The sequence below is a fragment of the Lithobates pipiens genome, unplaced genomic scaffold, assembly GCF_037356315.1.
Source record: "Lithobates pipiens isolate NorthernLeopardFrog02 unplaced genomic scaffold, aLitPip1_a1.2 Scaffold_18, whole genome shotgun sequence".
Taxonomy (NCBI): Eukaryota; Metazoa; Chordata; class Amphibia; order Anura; family Ranidae; genus Lithobates; species Lithobates pipiens.
This window is the reverse complement of record NW_027507758.1, coordinates 78,555,599-78,567,885: the sequence shown is the minus strand read 5'-3', so window position 1 is coordinate 78,567,885 and position 12,287 is coordinate 78,555,599. Positions and strand designations below refer to the sequence as shown.

General features: G+C 44.6%; 1 protein-coding gene across 1 annotated transcript in view; it reads left to right on the top strand.

The window, feature by feature from the left end:
* CAPN8 (calpain 8) overlaps positions 1-12,287 on the top strand; it is a 114,549-nt gene that overhangs the window by 32,218 nt on the left and 70,044 nt on the right. The window lies entirely within an intron of this gene.

Below are 12,287 nucleotides of genomic sequence, written 5' to 3'. Positions count from 1 at the left end.
TTCATCCAGAGTGATCATGGGCCTCTTGGCTGCATCTCTGATCAGTCTTCTCCTTGTCTGAGCTGAAAGTTTAGAGGGACGGCCAGGTCTTGGTAGATTTTCAGTGGTCTGATACTCCTTCCATTTCAAAATGATCGCTTGCACAGTGCTCCTTGGGATGTTTAAAGCTTGGGAAATCTTTTTGTATCCAAATCCGGCTTTAAACTTCTCCACAACAGTCTTACGGACCTGCCTGGTGTGTTCCTTGGTCTTCATGATGCTCTCTGCGCTTTCAACAGAACCCTGAGACTATCACAGAGCAGGTGCATTTATACAGAGACTTGATTACACCACTTTTCAGTTTTTTATTTGCTAAAAAAGTTTAAAATATCCAATAGATTTCATTCCACTTCACAATTGTGTCCCACTTCTTGGTGATTCTTCACAAAAAATTAAAATTTTATATCTTTATGTTTGAAGCCTGAAATGTGGCAAAAAGTTGAAAAGTTCAAGGGGGCCGAATACTTTCGCAAGGCACTGTACATATGATTGCAGCTGTTGGGTCATTTATTTATATTCATTTAATCACCGGAAGTGCAGAATTGTATTCTTTATAAACCCCAAAATAGAGCCTAAATGCAGTGGGCACAAAAAAAAGTGTTATATGAGAGTGCCGTGTTTAGGAAATGCATTACGCTCAGAATGCCGGGATCAGGAGTGCGTTACGCTCAGAATGCAAGGCTCAGGAGTGCGTTACGCTCAGAATGCAGGGATCAGGAGTGTGTTTTGCTCAGAATGCAGGGATCAGGAATGTACTTTGCTCAGAATGCAGGGATCAGGAGTGCGTTACGCTCAGAATGCTGGGATCAGGAGTTCGTTACACTCAGAATGCAAGGCTCAGGAGTGCGTTACGCTCAGAGTTCAGGGATCAGGAGCGTGTTACGCTCAGAATGCAGGGATCAGGAGTGTTTTTCGCTCAGAATGCAGGGATCAGGAGTGTGCTTCGCTCAGAATGCAGGGATCAGGAGTGTGTTATGCTCAGAATGCAGGGATCAGGAGTGCATTATGCTCAGAATGCAGGGTTTAGGAGTGAGTTATGAAGCATAGTAGAGGACACTGCTATGGGGGTGGTCCTTAATACACAGCAGTGTCCTCTTCCCTCCTTTCCCTCCCATAGCATCCTATCTGTGCAAACAGGAGACCGAGAAGTAGCAGAGTTCTGTACAGGGGGCGGGAGCAGGAGCTGGCAGAGTGACTTTTAATAATAAAAAGCTGGTAATTAGTTACCAACCTAGCAACCAACCAATCACCTGCGGGTTAACTTGAAAAGTTAACTTGGCCAGCTCCTCCCGCCTTCCATCCTGGTCTGTGCTGCTTCTCGCTCTCAGCTGGAGGAGGCTGGAGGGGAGGGAGAGAGAGAGAACAGAAAGCGCAGGAGAGGAGGCTGGGGGGCGGAAAGAAAAGGACTGGCACTAGCAGTAGCGGAGTTGGCGGCGCAGGCCCGTTCCAGGTCTACCTGTTGCCTACCCGCAGTCAACAGGTAGCCCGCGATCGATCGGTTGGCCGACCCCGGCTATAAAGGATAGGAGAGTTTTAGGTTTGCTTTAAGACCTATTGCAATAATATATACAAATATGTGTTAAAAACACACTATACTTTCCCATGACAACCATTTCAACTACAGAGCATCCCCTAAAATTCACTCACTGTATATGTGAGAAATAGTCAACCATCAGCTGCACTGGTGATTTTTTTTTGGCAACAGAAATGCTAAATGGTACAAAGCTCTATTATGTCTCTTACAGAGACACTGGGGGTTATTTACTAAAGGAAAATCCACTTTGCACTACTTTCAGTGCACTTGGAAGTGCAGTCGCTGTAGATCTGTAGAGGACATGCAAGAAAAAAAAAAAGCATTTTAGCTTGCACCTGATTAGATGATAAAATCAACAGAACTTCCACTCATTTCAGATCTTCCCCTCTGATCTACAGCGACTGTACTTCCAAGGGCACTTTCAGTGCACTTGTAGTACAAAGTGGATTAGCCTTTGGTAAACAACCCCCTAAGTGTTATTTTGGGCTGCAGTTTCATTCCTCTGCTATCAGCATGGATCACTTCTGACAAGTTTTCCTGACACCCAGAGAGAAATGGTGACAGGGGAGGGAGCTCCAGTTGATTGACAGCCTCAGCTCTGTTCCTGTGTGCTGTGTGAAGGGGTCCCTTCCTTCCAATATACTTTCAGAGCTCTTCTCTCTGAGCTCTGCAGAGTGTAATTTCACTTGTCAGCTCCCTATGTTCCTGACAGCTTGGACAAGCTGTATAAATTCTGGAATTTGAACAGGTGTAGAGAAGAGAAGACTGCAGATAAACAGGTACAACTTATAAAGGAGGATTTGTGTTCGTTCATCTCTGTGTATCACTTGAGGCCAGTCACATTAATGGGTATATGTACGGGTTTACAACCACTTTAAATGTGGTTAATTGATTGTTAAGTAAAAACAAGGATCCACTAAATGCAGCCTTATAGTCTTCACCAATACCATGTACAGTAGATTTGAATTGTCAGTGCATTCATCTTGAGTGTAGCTACATAGAGGTAACTGTGTCAATAACTAGGAAACACATGTCAGAATTAGGCAAATGAATCAGCAGATATACTGTACACATAATGTCTGTAAAGCCAACAACCCAGCACAAAGCAAACAGGAGCTGACAGGTGACGGTGATTTTCCTTGCAAAACCTTGGTTCAATTTTCTCAAAGACAACACAATGGGCACCTTTACATGGGAAATATTCATCCAAATGGCTATGTGAAAAGAGCATTCACCCCTTAACTGAAAAAATGATAGGCCCGGGATATTATCTTTTCAAAATAAACTATTTTAAACATTTAAAGTTCTGCTGTAAGAAATGGTGAGCAGATGAGCTTTTATTGCAGAAGAGACATGCAATGTTTCTTCTGCAATAAAATGCCCCCACCTGCCTGCTTGCTGTCTTCTCTGGTACTGTAACAAGCTGCTCATGCACAGCTCAGCTTACAGCGCCATGCCACTCTCTTGGTGCCAGGACCACTGACTCCTGCGCATGCACAGGTGTATTTAATTATCATCCTGCAGAGGCCAATGAAGAGACCTGAACAGCAACTCTCAGAGGCTGGTGAGGGAGCATTTGACAGGTGAGTATGAATACCTTTACTTCTATTTTTGTTACACAAGCTGAAAACTTCATGTGCTCTGTTATCAATTACTTTTTTTTCCAGCTATCTCTGTAGACTACAGAACCACATACCTCTCTGTTATGGAGATGAGGGTTGGGGGGAGTACTTTTGACCTGTGTGTAGACAGGGCTATCTAGAGGCCACAGTCTATACGCTGTTTAACTCCATGTTTGCACAAATTTGAACGGATGGCGGGATAGAGAGCCTCTCAATCCACCCCCTGATCCATAGATATAGAAGCCTCCTTTATGCCTGAAGCTCCTCTTATGTAGGGCCCTAAATTCTTTTTAATCGTTCAAGTTAGAACCCCATAGGTCCAGTTGAACACCTGAGGCCCATGACACAGTTGGACTTAAATATATAGAATAATCATTTGCATCAGGAGAGAGACAATTGGACCAATGTGTTTATTTGTACAAGGTGCTGTTCCAATAGTGGTACTGTCAAAATATATTCAAAGTTAGCAACAGTGCTCTTAAGTGCAAAACCTAAATAAATACAGTGAAAAATCAATACATATGATTGACCTTAATCTGTATACCCCTTTTAAAATTCGGCCCGTGTCATGTGTTTTAACCACAATTTCATATGGTTGAGTGATGTAACTTACAAATAAATAATGTAAAACCACAATTTCACAATTTCATGAATGTCCAAAATTCTTAGAGAAAAGTAAAAGCTATGTAAACTCACACCGGTGTAAATGGACAAATAAATCATTCAAAACCTGGTCTTAATCGACATCTGATCACTATATAAATCATACCAAAAAAACCTTTTCATATAAATTAGACTTATAAATTCATCAGTCTCTAGAGAATAATCCATACAACACCCTGTGATTAATAAACAATTAGGGGGCCATCAGTAAAAAAAAAAATACGTGCTCAGGTGTCCGTCGCCCCGGCTCAGGTGTCCATCGTCTGGCTCAGGTGTCCATCATCCCGCTCAGGTGTCTATAGCCCCACTCAGGTGTCCATCGCCCCGCTTAGGTGTTCATCACCCTGCTCAGGTGTCCATCACCCGCTCAAGTGCCCATCACCCCGCTCAGATGTCCATCACCCCGCTCAGATGTCCATCACCCCGCTCAGGTGTCCATCACCCCACTCAGGTTTCCATCACCCCACTCAGGTATTCAACACCCCTCAGGTGTCCATCACCCCACTCAGGTATTCAACACCCCTCAGGTGTCCATCACCCCACTCAGGTAAACTCTCACCAGAAGATTATGACCTTTTAAATTTAAGAAGGTCAATAAGCGCATTATAAAGTATGCCACTTTTCTCTGGAGTAGTAGTAGCTCTTCCTTTCCCACCAAAAATATTTTATCAGGACCCCCTCACTCCTCCTCAGGTTAATCCGGTCCATTGCACACCTCTGTTAGAAATCGCCTCATATTCCCCTCCGCCACCGCAGTACATAAACAGATATAGACCAACAGGGGTCTTTCATTGTCTCAAACCATTCATTTTAAAGATCAAGATAAAATCAACAAAAAAATGCACTCACACATTTGTGGCTATCACTCAGCACTGAATTTAACTGCGCCTAACCTCTAGGGGGATCGTCACCGATCGACTACTTTCTATGGAGCCGGAATGCGCTCCACCTTAGATCTGGAAGTGACTATTTTAAATCCATTCAAGGTTCCTTTTTTAACTAAAGCCCTGTTTTTTTTTTTTAGTACAAACTAAATTATTTTGGATATGTTTATAAATTAGTCTGTCTCTCCTTCCATTTGTGCACTTTTTTTTCTAGCAGCAGGAGCCTATGGCTCTGCTATCCTAGGTTTCTCCTGTGAATGCCAGAAGTGAAGGGAGCAGTGCTGGAGCCGGAGAGTATGCTGGAGCGGTAACAGGAGCTAGGTAGGGTGACCACGTGTCCCGGATTGCCAATGTCCTGGAATGAAACTGACACAGCCAGCCGACGATGGAATCTGCCTGTTTCCTAGCCCAGGGTGTTCGCCCCACCATGGCCAAATAATGGGTGTGGCCAGCAAGTAGGCATGGTCAGCAAGTGGAGGTTTCATCATGGCGTTCAATAGTGATCAGTATGTCCTGGCATCTGTATACCAATAGCAAAGCTGCAATGTGCAAATAGTGGTGAAACCCATTATATATATATATATATATATATATATATATATATATATATATATATATATATATATAATCATAGTAAAATGTACAATTGATATACATATTTTACATTTTATTATGATTAAGTTTAGGTTCAGAAATTAGATAAACTGCAAAGACCGAATGGGATCCTGTCGGAACCCTTGCCAATTACAAATGGAACCAGGCAGGGCTGCCCATTGTCACCCCTCCTTTTTGCCCTCTCCTTAGAACCCTTTCTATGTAAAGTTAGGAATAACCCCGATATCCGCGGCATTGTCGCGGGTGATGCCCAGTTCAAGGTCTCTGCATATGCGGACGACCTGCTGTTTTTTCTCTCCAATCCAGTGATATCCCTACCAAATCTCCTCAGGGAATTCAAGGAATACGGGCAGATCTCCAATCTAAAAATTAACTACACTAAATCGGAGGCCATGGGGGTAGCACTGCCGCAAGCGACCATACGGGGGCTCCGTTCCAGCTTTAATTTTAAATGGACATCCACGGCTCTGTCATACCTAGGGACCTTTATCCCTGCAAACCTAAATCATATTTTTAAACTTAACTTCCCTCCCCTGCTGGCCAGAACCGAGACCCTATTAGAATCCTGGAGTAAGGGCCTTCACTCCTGGTTTGGCAGGTGTAATCTTCTTAAGATGTGCATCTTGCCCAAATTTTTATATTTGCTGCAAGCACTTCCTATTTCGGTCCCTACGATGTTTTTTAGACAGGTACATGCTCTGTTCACCGGCTTTATTTGGGCACATAGAAAACCGAGACTAGCCCGGACTTTACTCTCCATGCCCAAACTCTATGGCGGCCTCGCCGTTCCGGATGTCAAAAAATACTATCAAGCGGTTCATCTCGGTAGAATTATAGACTGGTGCCGACACCAAGATCTGAAGCTGTGGATACGTCTGGAACAGGCCCAGACGCAGGTGCCACTACGGGGAGCTGCCTGGTGTTATAAGCATCTCCCAGCCCATATGAAGAGGCATCCCCTGATGGGGACGACCCTCCGGGTGGGATCACAGCTATACTCAAAAGAGTCACTGTCCACACCTACTTCTCCGCTATATCCTATTATAGGGAACCCGCAATTCTCTCCAGGGCTAGACACCCAACTTTTGCAGGCCATGTCCAGTAGACAGTGCACACAAGCACGACACTTCCGGGCGCATGGCGACTGGCCGTCCATAGAGACGCTCTGTAACACATCGGGACCCTATAAACTAGCCTTTTGGACCGCGGTCCAACTTAGACACTTTCTTAGGGCTCTCCAGAACCCCCTGCGATTTGACGAATCGTTGACCGACTTTGAGGAATACTGCTCTGGTACCAGGGTGCTTCCGCGAACACTGTCCACAATGTACAACCTTCTTATCACACCCGTGGACGACGCCCATTTGACCTTCCTGACAAAATGGGAGGGGGAACTGAACTGTAAATTTACTCCGAGCCAGACTCAAAGTATTCTAACATTGGCCCTAAAGTCTACCATCTGCACAAACATACAGGAAACTAACTATAAACTCCTAACGAGAGGGTACTTAACCCCTCAGGCTCTACACTCCTTCTATCCGAGCGTCTCTGCGCTTTGTTGGAGATGTGGACAAGAGCAGGGCACGTTGTTACATATATTTTGGTCATGTTCGAAGTTGTCTCATTTTTGGTCCACGGTCAGGACCGTTATTCAAAAGTTTACGGAATACAATGTCCCCAATGACCCGGCTTTCTTCCTACTGCACGTAAATACCATGTCCGCTAAAAGATACAAAAAATCCATCCTATGTCACCTAGTAAATGCTGCTAGAGCATGTATACCACTCCAATGGAAAAGCCAGACCCCTCCATCGGTGGCGTCCTGGATTCGTAGGGTGGAGGACGTTAGTAAATTGGAAGACCTGGTGCTTACGGGGAGGCAACAGCAGGAAAAATTTAGGAAAACATGGGCACTCTGGCACCAGTTCATATTCTCATCCGAAGGAGTATCCTTAAGGACCGTGTAATATGGTCAGCGTTATAGACTACGTATGGGTCGGGGCAGTCCTGATTCAACCAGAATTCCCCCCCCCCTCTCTCCCCCCCCCCTTTTTTTTTTCTTTCTCTTCCCCCCCCTCCCTCCCTTTCCCTCATCATCTCCCCTTCAATGTCCCTTTCCCCCATTCCCGATGGCCTCTCCCCTCTGGCACTGGGTTTTTGCCGGGGTACTGAGATTCTGACGAGGGCAAGAGATGAGGGAACTGAACGGACTTAGGCTCTTGGATACACTTCTGGCTTCTTAATGGAGATTTTATGCTTGGATAAGCGGTAATCACCAGATGGCAGATTGAATTCGGTCTTCCATAGAGCTATGATTAGTGTGCCATGTAAGTGTGTACTGTATACCTACCTTCCTCTTGCTTTCGGTAATATATTTAATATGTATTTCCCTTTCCCTCCCTTCCCCTTTGTGTATCCCATTTCTATGTTATATGTTATGTCCATGCCCATGTTGGGCATTGTTTGAAATTAATAAAAATTTATATTTGAAAAAAAAAAAAACTGCAAAGACCGCCAATCAATTAAACATGGCACACTTTTCTTCTAAAATCTTGATTACCAGCATACAGGAGCCGAGGCAAGAATGGCAGCATCAGATGGATAACAAATGAGTGTAGCCTACTGGCTGGGGAAGAGGGTGGCAGAACCAATTGTAACTATTGTATGTGCACCCAAAGTGGTGTATAATAATCCTGAATCATAATTAACCTGAATTATACACCGCTGTGGGTGCACATGTAGTAGTTACAATTGGTCCTGCTCCCTGCCAAATTCTTCCCTGGCCAGCAATGTGTAAACGCCGGCTGTTTGTCTATGTATGGGTTGTCTGACAAAGGGGGCAGAGCTCTGTATATTAGCCCCACCAATTCCCAACCTCAGACGTTGGACTTGACAGCTACACTCACTCTCACTGCGACAGCTTGCCCACCAATCCCTGGCTGTGTTGGATGGATGTTCACACTGCTGCATGTCCTGCTAGCCTGTGAGCAATGGAGTATTGCAGGACAAAAACCTTGTACACCGGGACCACAGGACAAAGCTTGAAATGGGGGAATGTCCTGCCTAATCAGGAACTGTATGGGCACGGCCCCTGGATCAGTGGACAAAAACAGACTTAGTCCAGGGACATCTGATCACCCTAGTCTAATGGTGCGTACACGCGATCTGAGTTTTCGGCGGAAAAATTTTGGATGGTTTTTCCAACGGAATTCCGCTCAAGCTTGGCTTGCATATACACGGTCACACAACAGTTCTCCAAACTTTCGACTGTCAAGAACACGGTGACATACAACACTACGACGAGCCAGGAAAATGAATTTCAATGCTTCCGAGCATGCGTGTTTTTTTGCGTGTTGGAATTGCATACAGACGAATGGAATTTCCGATAGGAACTTTTTCCGACAGAGAAATAGAGAACCTACTCTCTATCTTTTGCTGGCAGGAATTCCGCCAGAAAAAGTCAGATGGACGATGGAATTCCAATGGAATTTCCGACAAAAAGCTCACATCCGACTTTTGCTGGGGGGATTTCCGATCGTGTGTATGCGGCATAAGTGTTATCCTGCCACAACAACCCATATACAGGTGCCTTCCATGCCCATAATACTAGGGCAAACATCTCTCTGCCTACAGGCTGCATTGTATAGTAAGGAGAAGTGACGCCCTTCCTACACATACATCTAGTACTTACCATCATTCTGCTTTGCACATCCACCATGAGCAAAAGAAAAGCTCTGTATGAGTTACAAGTTGTTGGAGTTGAAGCTTACACAAGGCCATGGACTCTCCATCTGATTGGCCCAGAGCTGTTACACGAGTCACATGTTCCTCTATCACAGGAAGTATTCAGTATTTTCCTCAGCCCCAGGCCTGGAGGGAGTGGTGGGGGAGTGAAGGAAAAGTGTGTTTGTACTGCAGTGCTGGAGAGAGGGGTTAAAAAAACCAAGCATGTTGTTTTGCCCTCCCTAAAGTCCCTCTCTCTCTCAAGTTCTAAAGTTGGGAGGAATGAGTTTGCATGCTAAGCAAATTCTGCATTAAAATAACATAGTTTTGGTTGTAGTTGGGTGTTTAGGTGTTCAGATGCTTTATGTTTATGTTCAAAATTATTTACATTGAGTTGACACTCTATGAATTCCAGGAATTGGCTTTAACCACTTAAGCCCCGGACCATTTCGCTGTACCAATAACCAGAGCACTTTTTGCGATTAGGTTCTGCGTCGCTTTAACTGACAATTGTGCGGTCGTGCGACGTGGCTCCCAAACAAAATTGACGTCCTTTTTTTCCCACAAATAGAGCTTTCTTTTGGTGGTATTTGATCACCCCTGCGGTTCTTATTTTTTGCGCTATAAACAAAAAAAGAGCGACAATTTTGAAAAAACACATTATTATTATATTTTGCTATAATAAATACCCCCAAAAATATATCAAAATTTTTTTTCCCTCAGTTTAGGCTGATATGTATTCTTCTACATATTTTTGGTAAAAAAAAAAAATCAAAAAAAATCGCAATAAGCATTTATTGATTGGTTTGCGCAAAAGTTATAGCGTTTACAAAATAGGGGATAGTTTTATGGCATTTTTATTAATATTTTTTTTTTACTAGTAATAGTGGCGATCAGCAATTTTTATTGTGACTGCGACATTATGGCGGACACGTCGGACAACTTTGACACATATTTGGGACCATTGTCATTTATACAGCAATGGTCCCATACAAATGCATTGATTCCTGTGTAAATGGCACTGGTGGCGAAGGGGTTAACCACTAGGGGGCAGTGTAGGGGTTAAGTATATCCTGGGGGGTGATTCTAACTGTGGGGGGTGTGGCTACGTGTGACATGTCACTGATCTCTGCTCCCGATCACAGGGAGCAGAGATCAGTGACGCTGTCACTAGGCAGAACGGGGAGATGCTTGTTTACATTAGCATCTCCCTGTTCTTCCTCTCTGTGCGGCGATTGTGGGTATCCCCGCGGCGATCAAGTCCGCGGGACCCACGACTCAACTCATGGAGGTCCCGACAGGCGCCAAATTTAAAGGAACGTACAGATATGCCCATTTGCCCAGCCGTGCCATTGTGGCGACGTACAATGGCGAGCGCCGGTCGGGAACCGGTTAACTAGAAATTGTCACCTTACCTATTTAGTTGAGGAAAGTTGAAACATTGCAAACAGATAGGATTTTATGCACAGGACATACTGGGGGAGATTTACTAAAACTGGAGCACATAGAATCTGGTGCAGCTATGCATTGTAACCATCAGCTTATAACTTCAGCTTGTTCATTTAAAGAGGAAGTAAACCCTTCCAAACAACTTGGACCTATAGGTAAGCCTAGATTAAGGCTTACCTGTAGGTCCAAGCAATATCTCCTAAACCTATATGGTTTAGGAGATATTTGCCCGAAAATGGGCACCGCTGTCTATGGCGCATGCGCCGTAGACAGCGGCGCGCAGGCGCACTAAATGCGGCAAATCCAAGAATGGATTTGCCTAATTTGTCGACTCCCGTGCGCATGCGCGGGAGTGACGTCATCGCGGCTTCGCCGTATGGCAGCGGCGGAGCTGCGAGACGCGACTCCCGTGCGCATGCGCGGGAGTGACGTCATCGCGGCTGCGCCGCTGTGATTCGTCGGAGCTGCGAGACGCCACCAGCAACATGGATGCGGCGGACTACAGGGGACAGCGGCGACTTCGCTGGCTCCTGTGTCAGGTAAGTGACACATAATGAGCTACTATGCGATGCATAGTAGTCCATTATGCTTTACCTTTGCAGGGAAAAAAAGAGGAAGTAAACCCATCAGGGTTTACTTCCTCTTTAAACTTTGGCAATAAAACATAGAAGCTGATTGGATACAATGCGCAACTGCACCAGATTCTGTGTGCAACAGTTTTAGTAAATCTCCCCCTTAGTGCTCTTAATTGAGACAAATACACACTATAGGGATATCCTTTGTTCATATTTCATGCCTGAGGTTTACAACTGTAACAGACCTAGCCGGGACAGAGGCTGTTGGAGGGGACTGAATGCCTGCCTCTTGCTTGCGATTATGGGCCCTGGCGTTTGGGGGAACGGTGCTCTTTGTGAGCTGTATGCCTGGGGATCCCTTAGGTGTTACTTGGATTCAGGTCCGTGTCGTTCCCCCCCCCAAGACACACAGACTCTGAATATGTATATGCCATATTAGCAATAGGCTGAATCACACTGTTGGGACACAAACTGTTAGGTGCTAATGTCATCAACTCCAGCCACCTGTCTGTTGTGTAAATGAGTCTAGTCTGGCTTGTAAGAATATTCCAGATGTACTCCAAGACTGGTGTTGTCTAGTTCTTGAGGGTTTCTATAGCCAGATCCATTGGTGTCATGTTCCAGGACTTAGGAAGCGCTATACTGATGGAAACACTCAAAAGGAGTGTGGGGGATAGGTTCCGTCACAACAACCACTTTAAACATTTTAACATGTTTACAATAGTTTATTCTGGAAAGTTAAGGCTGCAACTAACGATTATTTTCATAATCGATTTGTAGGCCGATTATTGTTTTGATTAATCAATTAATTGGATAATAACCTTAAAAAAATGTGGCGTATAATTTAGTAAATATGAAAAGTAAAAAAACAAAAAGGCAATTTATTCTTAAATATCTCTATGTAGTGGTAAATATAAACAACCAACTATATGGTTAGGGAGCATAATCTCTACTCCACCCTGAGAATAACATACTGCAGGGGTGACCAACCAGTGGCCTGGGGGCCACATGTGGCCCGCGGAGCCCTCTGATGTGGCCCGCGACTTCTTGCTCTGGGATAGAATAGAATGAATACTGTTATTAAAGGTCAGTTCATTACTAAAATCACAGTGTATATAGGGCATATCTTTTCTTCAGTGGTTACTGGGCTGCTTTCAAACTGATCTGCAGGTGCAGAGCAATT